Source organism: Mesoplodon bidens, assembly GCF_964165515.1.
Source record: "Mesoplodon bidens genome assembly, contig: HAP1_SCAFFOLD_34, whole genome shotgun sequence".
Lineage (NCBI taxonomy): Eukaryota > Metazoa > Chordata > Mammalia > Artiodactyla > Ziphiidae > Mesoplodon > Mesoplodon bidens.
Window position 1 is genome coordinate 25,059 of NW_027672207.1, and position 15,729 is coordinate 40,787.

Here is a 15,729-nt window from a genome sequence, read left to right on the forward strand (position 1 = left end):
AGTTGGGAGATTGATAGTAGAGCAGTTGGAAAGTCACACCGGAGCCCAACGAGAGGGACTATTCGTTGATGTTTGGAAAACTTTCGTATTCACAGTGTGTCCATTCTCTAGGTTTCCCTTACATGTTATAGCTGTATTAATATTCCCTTCAATCTGGAGAGTTGGGACTCATGGAATGGGTGCCATGCATTATTCCTTTAAAGGGCCTGCATTTGCTCACCCAATCTCACCAATACTCTCAGTCCCAAGTGTCCAGCTTTATGCCACATCCAGCTGTAATTGTAGATAGTGTCATTCCAGGTTTCATCAGAGACACTGAAGGAATTGTAAAAAATTTCCCTGTTTTTTTGTTTGTTTTTGAAATTCCTTTTTATAGTGGGTTTCAGCTGATTCTCGCTGCCATGTTTATGCCAGTGTAGACACACTTGATTCCCTTACACAGACATATCAATGCATAGGTTTTAAGATAATTACTAGTCCGATATATTCCTCTGCGGGAAATATGGGATTTTGAGTCCCTTTCACTGAGGAAGGTCTGGGTCTTGTCTATTCCATAGTTGGTTTTTGGAATGGTACCTGTTCTTATATCAAACTCTGATTTTATGCATCACCCCACCTCTCCTTCCCCCTTAAGCAGGCATAAGAGAGTTTTCTAAATGTGAGACTCTGTTCTCTTCCCTAACTCAGTTCAAGTGTAGCCATGTTTACAAGATCTTCCTAAATGATACCTTATGATAAGTTTCTTTTTCTGTGTGACTTATTTCTGTTAGAATCATCGTACCTGAATCCTCTCATTTTGCTGCTACTGGTCTTATGACATTGATTTCATGGTTGAGGGAAAATCAATTGGACATAAGTACTACAAATTTTTGAACAATTTTTATCTTTCCCGGGAAATTTAAGGTGGACAGAAGTTGAAGTTCTTGTAAGAGGTGCAACCGTAAAGTTTTGTGTGCCGGTGTCTTATTGATTTTCAGTTTTCCCAAGGTATATTCCCTACACTGGAAGCTCCCTTGGCTCTGTAGCTCTGTTGTTTAATTATTTTAGGGAACACAATGCACTCCTCCAGAGAGGCAGTTGGGAATTTACATCCCGCCCACCAGCATAACAAGGCTCCCTGTTCTCCAGGGCCTGTCTTGCCTTTCTGCTTTTTACACATTTTGTGGATGTCCCTTTTGACAGGTGGGAAGAGATATTTCTGTGTAGTGCAGATTTGCATTGCCCACTTGCTTGCTTGGCCAAAAAGGGCGTATGCATCTTCTCCTGAGTATATTCAGGAGAAAACGCATAGGCAGTTTTTCGCCAGGTGCATCATTGTCAGTGATGAGACCCTCTTCCTGTGCTTTCAAGGCGATTCCAACGTACCTCTTGAAATCTATTTCCTGCTATTCTGCCTCGCTTTCAAGTGCACCTCGTAGCCTTCCCTCAACAGATTTTTGAACGAGAGATGTCCTTTACTACTCTGCCAGTTGGGGAATTGCTGTGCCCCTGAGCTTCATTTTTCAATATGTTATTTGTGACATGAATACAAGTCCAAATTTTGGTTCAGGACCTATACTGGTGTCCGGTGGATGGCTGAGACTTTGGTTAATTCTTCTTCCGGCCGGGAAATTAGAGTGACATGTGCCCGTCCAAATGCCTCATGGCTACTCTCTCATTGGTTCTCCCTCTTCTCTTTCATCCTCTGCCAATTTGGCAACCTTTTGAACCAAGAGGTTAAACGGTCTGTCTCTCCAAGTTGGGAGATTTATAGTAAAGCAGTTGGAAAGTCAAACCAGAGCACCAGGAGACAGACTATTCGTTGAGTTTTAGAAACCTTTCGTATTCACTGTGGGTCCATTCTCTAGGTTTCCCGTACATGTTATAGCTGTTGTAATATTCCCTTCAACCTGCAGAGTTGGGACCCATGGAATGGGTGCCATGCATTATTGCTTTAAAGGGTCTGCATTTGCCCACCCAATCTCACCAATCCTCTCAGTCCCAAGTGTCCAGCCTTATGACATATCCAGGTGTCATTGTAGATAGGATCAGTCCAGGTTTCATCAGAGACCCTGTAGGATTTGTAAAGAATATCACTGTTTTTTTTGTTTTGTTGTTGAAATTCCTTTTTATATTGGGTTTTAGCTGATTCTCACTGCCATCTTTATGCCAGTCTAGACACACTTGATTCCCTTATGGAGACATATAAATACATAGGTATTAAGATTCTTACTAGTAAGATATATTACTCTGCACTGAATATGGAATTTTGAGTCCCTTTCACTGAGAAAGGTGTAGGTCTTTTCTATTCCGTATTTGGTTTTTGGAACGGTACCTGTACTAATACCAAACTCTGGTTTTATGCATCACCCCACATCTCCTTCCCCCTTAAGCAGGCATAAGGGTGTTTTATAAATATGAGACTCTCTTCTCTTTCCTAGCTCAGTTCATGTGTAGCCATGTTTACAGGATCTTCATAAGTGATACCTTATGATAAGTTTCTTTTTCTGTGTGACTTATTTCACTTAGAATTATCGTACCTGAATCCACTCATTTTGTTGCCACTGGCCTTATGACATTGATTTCATGGCTGAGGAATATTCCATTATACGTAAGTACCACAATTTCTTAAACCATTTTTTTCTTTCCTGGGATATTTAAAGTGTACCCAAGATGAGGTTCTTGTAACCAGTGCATCCCTGAATTTTGGTGTGGATCTGTCTTATTGATATTCAGTTTTCCCAGGGTATATTCCCTAGACTCGAAGTGTCCTTGGCTCTGTAGCTCTGGTGTTTACTTGTTTTAGGGAACAGAATGCACTCCTCCAGAGAGGCAGTTGGCAATTTACATCCCGCCCATCATCATAACAGTGCTCCCTGTTCTCCAGGGCCTGTCTTGCCTTTCTGGTTTTTACACATTTTGCGGATGTCCCTTTTGACAGGTGTGAAGCGATACTTCTTTGTAGTGCAGATTTGCATTGCCTGCTTTCTTGCTTGGCCGAAAAGGCCATATGTGTTTTCTCCTGAATATATTCACGTGAAAACCCATACACTCTTTAAGGCCATTTCCATAATTTCAAAGTTGTGATGCTTTTCCTGTGTTTAAAGGTGATTCCAGTGTACCTGTTGAAATCTGTTTCATGCCATTCTGCCTCATTTTCAATTCCATCTCGTGGCTTTCCCTCAACAGATTTTTGGAAGAGAGTAGTCCTTTGTAACTCTGCAGGTTAGTGAATTGCTGTGGCCTTGAGCTCCATTTTTCAACTCGCGTTTTTGTGAGCTGACCGCAAATCCACAATTTTGCTTCAGGACCTATACTTGTTCTGGCGGGGCAGGCTGAGACTTTGGTTAATTCCTCTTCGTGATGCAAAATTAGAGAGACATGTGGCCGTCCAAATGCCTACAGCTACTCTCTCATTGGTTCTCTCTCTTCCCTTATATCCTCTGCAAAATTTGTCCACTGTGCGAATTAGGAAGTTATAGGGGCTGACTCTCCAAGTTGGGAGATTGATAGTAAAGCATTTGGAATGTCAAACTGGAGCACAAGGAGAGAAAAATGTAGTAGAGTTTTAGAAACCTTTCACCATCTGAGTGTTTCCAGTCTCTACGTTCCCATACATGTTATAACTGTAGTGATATTTCTTTCTACCTGGAGAGTTGGGAACCATGGAATGGGTGGCAGGCATTATTGCTTTAAAGTGTCTCCATTTTTTCACCCAATCTCACCAATCCTCTCAGTCCCAAGTGACCAGCCTTATGCCACATCCAGCTGTCATTGTAGATAGGGTCATTCCAGGTTTCATCAGAATCCCTGAACGAATTGTGTAAGAATTTTACTGTTTTTATGTTATGTTTTGAAATTCATTTTTATAGTGGGTTTCAGCTGATTCTCACTGCCATGTTTATGTCGTTCTAGACACACTTGGTTCCCTTACGGAGACATATGAATACATAGGTATTAAAATTCTTACTAATCAGATATATTTCTCTGTGGGGAATAGGGATGTTGAATTCCGTTCACTAAGGAAGGAGTAGGGCTTGTCTCTTCTGTTTTTGGATTATGGAACGGTTCCTGTTCTAATATCAAACTTTTGTTTTCTGCATTTCCCCACCTCTCTTTCCCCTTCAGCAAGCATAAGAGTTTTTCTCTAAATCTGAGAATCTGTTCTCTTCCATAATTCAGTTCATATGTATCCATGTTTACATTTACTTCATAAGTGGTATCTTTTGTCAGAATGCCCCATGGCCCTTGTCATAATAATGCTCCATGACCCCTGTCATCACAATGCTCCATGTCCTGGTTATCACAATGCTCCATGTCCCTTGTCATCACAATTTTCCACGTCATTGTCATCACAATGCTACATGACACTTCTCATCACAATGTTACATGCTCTTTTCATCACCATTATCCATGCACTTGTCATTGCAATGCTTCATGCACTTATCATCACAATGCTCCATGCACTTGTCATCACAGTGCTTCATGCCCTTGTCATCACAATGCTACATGACGCCTCTTATCACAATGCTCCCTGACACCTGTCATCACAATGCTTCATGCCCCTTGTGCTTACAGTGCTCGATGATCCTCCACATCACAATTACCCAAGGACTTCTCATCACAATGCTCCACGGTTTTGCCATCACCATGCTCCATGCCTTGTCATCACAAACCTCAATGTCCCTTGTCCTCACAATTCTCCACGTCCTTGTCATTACAATTCTCCATGGCACTTCACATCACAATATTATATGCACTTGTCATCACAATACTCCATGCACTTGTCATAGCGATGCTCCATGACGCCTGTCATAGGAAGCTCCATGTGCTTGTCATCACAATGTTTCACGACCTGGACATTAAAATTATCAATGGACCTTGATATCACAATGCTCCATGCCCTTGTCATCATAGTGCTCCTTTATTTTGTCACAACAATCCTCCATGACACTTGGCATCACAATGCTCCATGATATTGTCATCAAACTGGAACATGACATATTTCATCACAATGTTCCCTGACAACTTTCTTCAAAATAATCCATGACCTTGTCATCACAGTGCTCCATGTCCTTGGTGTCACAACGTGCCATGCCCACTCTTATCACAATAATCCATGAAAATATTCAGAGCAATGCTCCATGCCACTTTTCATCACAATGCTCCATGAACGCTATCATCACAATGCACCATGCCCATCATCATAATGCTTCATGCTATTGTCATCACAATGAAATCAAAATTCTCCATGACCTCTGTCAACACAATGCTCCAAACCCTTGTGATCACAATGTTCCATAACACTTGTCATCACAATGCCCCATGACGCTGGTCATCACAATTATCCATGGTCTTCTCATCACAATGCACCATGATTTTTGTCATCACAATGTTCAATACACTTGCTGTCACAATGCTCCCTGACTATTGCCATCAGTATGCACCTTGAACTCTTTCATGACAAGGCTCCATGCCTTTTTCATCACAATGATCCATGCCCTTTTCAACACAATGCTCCAAGACCCCTGTGTTCACAATGGTCCTTGCACTTGTCATCACAAAGCTCCATGACGCATGTCATCAGAATACTACATGGCCTTCTCATCATAATGTTCCATGCCCTTTTCATCACAATGCTCCAAGACTACTGTGATCACAATGTTCCCTGCTCCTTTTCATCAGATGCTCCATGAGACTAGTAATCACAATATTCCATGGTCTTCACATCACAGTGCTCCTGGACGTTGTCATCACAGTGCTCCATTCCCTTGTCATCACAATACTCCATGACCCCTGTCATCACAATACTCCATGAACATTTTCAGCCCAATGCTCCATGAAACTTCTCATCACAATGATGCATGCCCTTGTCGTCCCAATGCTCCATGACCCCTGTATTCAAAATGCTCCGTGACGCTTGTCATCACAGTGCTCCATGACACCTGTCATCACAATGCTCCATCCCTTTGTCAGCAAAATGCTACATGACCTTATCATTACAATGCTCTATGTGCTTGTCATCACAATACTCCATTACCATTGCCATGACAATCCTCCATGAACCTTGGCATCACATTGCTTCATGCCCTTGTCTTCACAATGCTCCATGCTCCTTGAAATTGAAATTAGCTAAGACCTCTGTCATCACAATGCTCCAAACCTTTGTGATCACAATGTACCATAACACTTGTCATCACAACACTCAATGATGCGTGTCATCACAATACTCCATGCCCTTTTCATCACAGTGATCCATGACCTTTGTCATCACAGTTCTCAATATATTTGTCATTACAATGCTCCCTGAAACTGTTTGTCAGAATGCTCCTTGAACCCTGTCACGAAAAGGCTCCATGCCTTTTTATTCACAATGCCCCATGCCGTTTTCATCACAATGCTACATGCCATTGTAATCAAAATATTCCATAAGCTTGTCATCAGAATGCTCCATGACCTTTGTCATCACAATTCTACATGAACTTGTCAGCACAATGCTCCTTGACCCTTGTCATGACAATGCTCCTTGACCCTTGTCATCACAATGCTCCACTACATTTGTTATCAGAATCCTCCATGACACTTGGCATCACAATGCTCCATGCCATTGTCATCACAATGGGCCATTACATATGTCATCACAATGCTCCCTGACACCTGTGTTCACAATATTGCATGAACTGGTCATCACAATGCATCATGCACTAGTCATAACAATGCGCCATTCCGACTGTCATCGCAATAATCCATGAAATTTATTAGACCAATGTTCCATGCCCTTGTCATCACAATGATCCATGCCCATGTTATCACAATGCTCCATGACACCTGTCATCACAATGCTCCGTGACTCCAGTCATCACAATGCTTCATGACCTTTGTCATCACAATGGTCCATGCCCTCATCATCAACAGACTCTTTGACCTTTTTAACCACAATGATCCATGAACTTTTCATCACAATGCACTTTGACCCTTGTCATCAAAATGCTCTATGCCTTTCTCAGCACAATCCTCCATGAACCTTGTAATCACTATGCTCCATGCACTTCTCATCAAAATGCTCTCTCACCACTGATATCACAATGGTACATCACTATTCGTCACAATACTCCCTCACGCCTGTCATCACAATGTTCTATGACACCAGTCATGCCAATGGTACATGCACTTATCATCACAATATTCGATGACCGGTGACATCACAATGTTCCATAACCCCTATCATCAAAATGCTCCATGACCCTTTCCATGAAAATGCTCAATGACCCGTGACATCACTATGTTCCATAACCCCTCTCATCAAAATGTTCCATGACACTTTTCATCATATTGCTCCATGACCCTGTCATCACAATGTTCCCTGCCCTTCTCATCACAATGCACAGTGACCTTGCCATCAAAATGCTCCATGACTTTGTCATCACAAAGATCCATGACACTTGGCATCAAAATGCTCCATGTCATTGTCATCACATTGCTCCATGAACGCTCTCATCACATTGCTCCAGTATCTTGTCATCACAAAGCTCCATGACATATGTCATCAAAATGCTCCATGGCCTTCTCATCACAATGCTCCATGCCCTTGCCATCACAATGCTCCATTACCCCTGACATAACAATGCTCCATGACCCCTGCCATCACGATGTTCCATGGCCTTGTCATCAAAAGGCTCCATGACCCTGGTCATCACAATGCTCCAAGACACCTGTAATCACAATGCTACATGCCCACGTCATCACAAAGCTCCATGCCACATGTCATCAGAATGCTCCATGGCATTCTCATCACAGTGCCCCATGCCCTTGCCATCACAATGCTCCATTACCCCTGTCATAACAATGCTCCATGAACACTGCCATCACAGTGCACCATGCCCATCATCATAATGCTTCATGCTTTGGTCATCACAGTGAAATCAAAATGCTCCATGACCTCTGTCATAGCAATGGCCAAACTCTTGTGATCACATTATTCCATAAGACTTGTCATCGCAGTGCCCCATGACGCTCGTCATCACAGTTATCCATGGACTTCTCATCACAATGTTCCATGACCTTTGTCATCACAATGCTCAATATACTTGTCATCAAAATGCTCCCTGACACTTGTTGTCTGTATGCTCCTTGAACCCTGTCATGACAAGTCTCCATGCCTGTTTCATCACAATGATGCATGCCCTTTTCATCACAATGCTCCAAGACCCCTGTAATCACAATGCTCCATGCCCTTGTCATCACAACGCTCAATGATGCATGTCATCAGAATGCTCCTTGGCCTTCTCATCACAGTGCTCCATGCCCTTGTCATCGCAGTGTTCCAAGACCCCTGTAATCACAATGCTCCATGCCCCTTTTCATCAGTATGCTCCATGAGACTTGTCATCACAAGGCTCCATGGTTTTCTCATCACAATGCTCCAGGCCCTTGTCATTACAATGCTTTACGACCTTGTCTTGAAAATTCTCAATGGCCCTTGTCATCATAATGCTCCAAGCCCTAGTCATCACAATGCTCCATTATATTTGTCATCACAATCCTCCATTACATTTGACATCACAATGATCCATGCCATTGTCATCACAATGGACCATGACATATGTCATCACAATACTCCCTGACACCTGTCTTCACAATACTCCATGACCTTCTCATCACAATGCCCCATGCTCTTTTCATCACAATGCACCATGCCCACTGTCATCACAATAATCTATGAAACATGTCAGACCAATGCTCCATGCCCCTGTCATCACAATGCTCCATGCCCTTGTCATCATATTGCTCCATTACCCCTGTCATCACAATGCTCCGTGACTCCAGTCATCACAATGCTTCATAAACTTTATCATCACTGTGGTCCATGCCCGCGTCATCACAAGGCCCCATGAACTTTGTAACCACAATGCTCCATGAACGTTTCATCACAATGCTCCATGACCCTTGTCATCACAATGCTCCATGCCTTTGTCAGAACAATAATCCTTGACCCTTCTCATCACAATGTGCCATGCGCTTTTCATCACAAAGTTCCACAACCTTGTCACCGCAATGCTCCATAAACCTTGTAATCACAATGCTCCCTGCACTTCTCATCAAAATTATCTCTCACCAGAGATATCACAATGTTCCATCACTAGTCATTGCGATACTCCCTCACCCCTGTAATCACAAGTTTCCATGACCCCTGTCATCACAATGCCACATCCCCTTATCATCACAATGTTCCATGACCCCTGACATCACAATGTTCCATAACCCCTGTCATCAAAATGCTCCATGACCTTTTCATCCCAAAGCTCCATGACCCCTGGCATCACAATGTTCTATAACCACTCTCATCAAATTTTCCATTACACTTTTCATCAAACTGCTGCATGATCCTGTCATCAATATGCTCCCTGCCCTTCTAATCACAATGCACCACACCCTTGTCATCAAAATGTTCCATGACATTTGTCATCAAAATGCTCCATGACATTTGTCATCACAAAGCTCCATGACCCTTGGCATCACAATGCTCCATGAACACTCTCATCACATTGCTCCATGCACTTGTCATCACAAAGCTCCATGACACTTGTCATCACTATGTTCGATGCCCTTCTCATCACAATGCTCCATGTCCTTGCCATTACAGTCCTCCATGACCCATGTATCACCGTGTTCCTGCACTATTAATCACAATGCTCCATTCCCACTCTCATCACAATAACCAATGAAACATTTCAGACCAATGCTCCATGCCCTTCTCATCACAATGCTTCATTACCTCTGTCATAACAATGCTCCATGACCACTGCCATCAGAATATTCCACGGACTTGACATCACAAGGGTCCATGACGCTTGTCATCACAATGCACCAAGACCCCTGTAATCACAGTGCTCCATACCCTTGTCATCACAGAGCTCCATGACACATGTCATCAGAATGTTCCATGGCCTTCTCATCATAATGTTCCATGCCATTGTCATCACAGTGCTCCAAGATACCTATAATCACAAATCTCCATGCCCGTTTTCATCTCAATGCTCCATGAACCCTGTCATCACAATGCACCGTGCCCGTCATCCTAATGCTTCAGGTTGTTTTCATCACAATGAAATCACAGTGCTCCATGACCTCTGTCATCACAATGCTCCAAACCCTTGTGATCACAGTGTTGCATAACACTTATCAACACAACACCCCATGACGCTCATCATCACAATTATCCATGGTCTTCTCATCACAATGCTCCAAGACCTTTGTCATCACAATGCTCAATACACTTGTCAGCACAATGTTCCCTGACCCTTGTCGTCAGTATGCTTCTTGAACCCTGTCATGAGAAGGCTCCATGCCTTTATCATCACAATGATCCATGCCCTTTTCATCACAATGCTCAAAGACCCCTGTAATCACGATGCTCATGCCCTTTTCATCACAAAGCTCCATGACGCATGTCATCAGAATGCTCCATGTCCTTCTCATCACAATTATCCATTCCCTTGTCATCACAATGCTCCATGAGACTTGTCATCATAAGTTTCCATGGTCTCCTTGTCACATTGTGCCATTCCCTTGTCATCAGAATTCTCCATGACCCCTGTCATCACAATACTCAAAGAACATTTTCAGCCCAATGCTCCATGACCACAGTCATCACAACGCTCAATGACCCCTGACAACACAATGATCCGGGACTCTTGTCATCAAAATGCTCCATTCCCTTGTCCTCACAATGCTCCATGAACATTTTCATCCCAATGCTCCATGACACTTGTCATCACAGTGATCCATGCCCTTGTCATCCCAATGCTCCATGACCCCTCTAATCACAATGCTCTGTGATGATTGTCATCACTGTGCTCCATGACCCTTATCATCACAATGCTCCATGCCTGTGTCAGCAAAATGCTATATCACCTTGTCATCAAAATGCTCCATGCGCTTGGCATCACAATACTCCATTACCATTTTCATCACAATCCTCCATGAACCTTGGGATCACATTGCTTCATGACTTTGTCATCAAAATGTTCCATGCTCCTTGAAATCAAATTGGTCCATGACCTCTGTCATCACAATGCTCCAAACCATTGTGATCACAATGTTCCATAACACTTGTCATCACAACGCTCCATGATGCCTGTCATGACAATACTCCATGCTCTTGTCATCACCATGGTCCATGACTTTTGTCATCACCATTCTCAATACACTTGTCATCACAATGCTCCCTGACACTTGTCGTCAGAATGCTCCTTGAACCCTGTCATGAAAAGGCTCCATGCCTTTTTCATCAGAATGCTCCATGCCCTTTTCATCACAACTCTCCATGTCATTGTCATCACAGTACTCCACAAGATTGTCATCAGAATGTTCCATGAACCTTGTCATCACAATGCTCCATGACCCCTGTCATCACAATGCTGCCTAACCCTTGTCTTTACAGTGTTCCATGATGCTCGTCATCACAATTATCCATGTTCTTCTCATCAAAATGATCCACGGCCTTGCCATTAAAATCCTCCATGCTCTGGTCATCACAGTGCCCCAAAACACCTTTAATCATAGTGCTCCATGCCTTGTCCTCACAAAGCTCCATGACGTATGTCATCAGAATGCTCCATGCCCCTTTTCATCTCAATGCTCCATGAACCCTGTCATCAAAATTAACCATGCCTATCATCATAATGCTTCAGTCTATTGTCATCACAATGAAATCAAAATGCTCCATGAGCTCTGTCATCACAATGCTCCAAATCCTTGTGATCAAAATATTCCATAACACTTATCATCACAACACCACATGATGCTCGTAATCACAATTATCCATGGTCTTCTCATCACAATGCTCCATGACTTTGTCATCACAATGCTCAATACCCTTGTCATCACAATGCTCCCTGACACTTCTCGTCAGTATGCTTCTTGAACCCTGTCATGACAAGGTTCCATGCCTTTTTCATCACAATGCCCCATGCTGTTTTCATCACAATGCTCCATGCCATTGTCATCAAAATAATCCACAAGCTCGTCATCAGAATGCTCCATGACCCTTGTCATCACAATTCCCCGAACACTTGGCATCAAAATGCTCCATTACCTTTGTCATCACAATCCTCAATGACACTTGGCATCACAGTGCTCCATACCATTGTCATCGCAATGGACCATGACATATGTCATCACAATGCTCCCTGACAACTATCTTCACAATACTCCATGACATTCTAATCCCAATGCTCAATGCCATTTCATCACAATGGTCTATGACCCCTGTCATCACAATGCTCCGGACTCCAGTCATCACAATGCTTCATGACCTTTGTCATCACAATGGTCCATGACTTCGTCATCACAAGGATCTGTGACCATTGTCACCACATTGCTCCATGAACATTTCATCACAATGCTCGGTGAACCTTGTCATCACCATGCTCCATGCCTTTGTCAGCACAATAATCCATGACCCATGGCATCACAATGCGCCATGCACTTGTGATCACAATGCTCCACATCGTTGTCATCACAATGCTCCCTAAACCTTGTCACCACAATGCTCCATGCGTTTGTCAGCACAATGCTCCATTACCCATATCATCACAATTCGCAATGCGTTTGTCATCACAATGCTCCACAACCTTGTTATCCCAATGCTCCATGCACTTATCATGAAAATGCTCTCTCACCACTGATATCACAATGTTCCATCACTAATCATCACAATACTCCCTCACCCCTGTCATCACAATGTTCCATGACCCTTGTCACAACAATGCTACATGCACTTATCATCAAAATGCTCCATGCCCCTGACATCACAATATTCCATAACCACTGTCATGACAATGTTCCATGACCCTTTTCATCCAATAGCTCCATGACCCTGTCATCACAATGCTCCCTGCACTTCTCATCACAATGCTCAATGCCACTGTCATCACAAAGCTACTTGAAACCTCTCATCATATTGCTCCATGACGTTGTCATCACAGAGCTCCATGACGCTTGTCATCACAATGCTAGATGCCCTTCTCATCACAATGTTCCATGTCCTTGTCATTGCAATCCTCCATGACACATGTATCACTGTGTTCCGTGCCCTTGTCACCACAATGCTCCATACCCACTCTCATCACAATAATCCATGAAACTTGTCAGACCAATGCTCCATTCCCTTCTCATCACAATGCTCCATTACCCCTGTCATAAATGTGCTCCATGACCCCTGCCATCACAATGTTCCACGGCCTTGTCATCACAAGGCTCCATGACCTTTGTCATCACAGTGCTCCAAGACCCCTCTAATCACAATGCTCCATGCTCCTTTTCATCTCAATTCTCCATGAACCCTGTCATCACAATGCACCATGCCCATCATCCTAATGCTTCATGCTATTGTCATCACAATGAAATCAAATTCTCCATGTCCTCTGCCTTAACAATGCTCCAAACCCTTGTGATCACAATATTCCATAACACTTGTCATCACAACGCCAAATGACGCTTGTCATCACAATTATCCACGGACTTCTAATCACAATGCTCCATGACATTTGTCTTCACAATTTTCAATACACTTGTCATCACAATGCTCCCTGACACTTGTCGTCAGTATGCTCAAAGAACCCTGTCATGACAAGTCTCCATGCCTTTTTCATCACAATGATCCATGTCCTTTTCATCACAATGCTCCATGCCATTGTCATTACAATACTCCACAAACTTGTCATCAGAATGCTCCGTGATTCTTTTCATCACAGTGATCCATGATGCCTGTCATCACAATGCTCCATGACACCTGTCATCACAATGCTCCATGCCCCTTGTCATTACAGTGCTCCATGATGCTCGTCATCACAATTATCCATGGTCTTATCATCACAGTGCTCCACGGTCTTGCCATCACAATGCTCCATGACCTGGTCATCACAATGCTCCATGTCCCTTGTCATCACAATTCTCCACGTCCTTGTCATCACAATGCTCCATGACAGTTCTCATCACAATGTTACATGCTCTTGTCATCACAATTCTCCATGCACTTGTCATCGCAATGCCCCATGACCCCTGTCATAGCAAGCTCGATGCCTTGGTCATCACAATGCTTCACGAAATTTTCATCAAAATTCTCAATTCCCGTTGTCATGACAGTGCTACATTGCCTTGTCATCACAATGTTCCAAGCCCTTGTCATCACAATGCTCCATTACCTTTGTCATCACAATCCTCCATAACACTTGGCATCAGAATGCTCCATGCCATTTTCATCACAATGGACCATGAAATATGTCATCACAAAGCTCCCTGATACCTCTCTTCACAATACTCCTTGACCTTGTCTTCACAATGCTCTATGCCCTTGTCATCACAATGTGCCATGCCCACTGTCAACACAATTATCCATGAAACTTGTCAGACCAATGCTCCATGACCCTGTCATCACAAAGCTCCATGTCCTCGTCATCACAATGCTCCATGACCCCAGTCATCATAATGCTCTGTAACTCCAGTCATCACAAGGCTTCATGACCTGTGTCATCACAATGGTCCATGCCCTCATCATCACAAGGCTCTGTGAACTTTGTCACCACAATGCTCCATGAACTTTTCATCACAATGCTCCGTGACACTTGTCATCACAATGCTCCGTGCCTATGTCAACTCAGTGCTCCATGACCCTTGTCATCACAAAGCTCCATGCGCTTGCCAGCACTGTGCTCCGTGATACATGTCATCACAATGCACCATGAGCTTGTCATCACAATGCTCCACAACATTGTCATCAGAATGCTCCATAAACCTTGTCATCACAATGATCCATGCACTTCTTATCAAAATGCACTCTCACCACTGATATCAACATGTTCCCTCACTACTCATCACAATACACACACTCCCCTGTCATCACAATGTTCCATAACACCTGTCATGAAAATGTTCCATGACCCCTGACATCTCAATGTTCCATAACCCCTGTCATCAAAATGTTCCATGACACTTTTCTTCAAATTGCTCCATGAACGTGTCATTACAATACTCCCTGCCCTACAGAACAGAATGCACCACACACTTGTCATCACAAAGCTCCATGACCCTTGGCATCGCAATGCTTCATACCATTGTCATCACAATGCTCCATAAAAACGCTCATCACATTGTTCTATGCCCTTGTCATCACAGGCTCCATGATGTTTTTCATCACAATGCTCGATGCAATTCTCATCACAATGCTCCATGCCTTTGTCATTACAATCCTCCATGACCCATGTATCACAGTCTTCCATGCCCTTGTCATCACAATGCTCCTTTCCTCCTCTCATCACAATAATCCATGAAGCATTTCAGACCAATGCTCCATGCCCTTGTCATCACAATGCTCCATTACCCCTGTCATAACAATGCTCCATGACCCCTGTCATCACAATATTCCACAGCCTTGTCATCTCAAGGCTCCATGACCCTTGTCATCACAATGTCACAAGACCCCTGTAATCACAATGCTCCTTGCCCTTGTCATCACAAAGCTCCATGGCCACTGTCATCACAATGCTCCATTCCCCTTGTCATTGCAGTGGTCCATGACGCTCGTCATCACAGTTATCCATGGTCTTCTCATCAAAATGCTCCACGGTCTTGCCATCACAATGCTCCATGCCCTGGTCATCACAATGCTCCATGTCCCCTGTCATCACTATTCTCCAAGTTCTTGGCATCACTATGCTCCATGACACTTCTCATCACAGTGTTACAAGC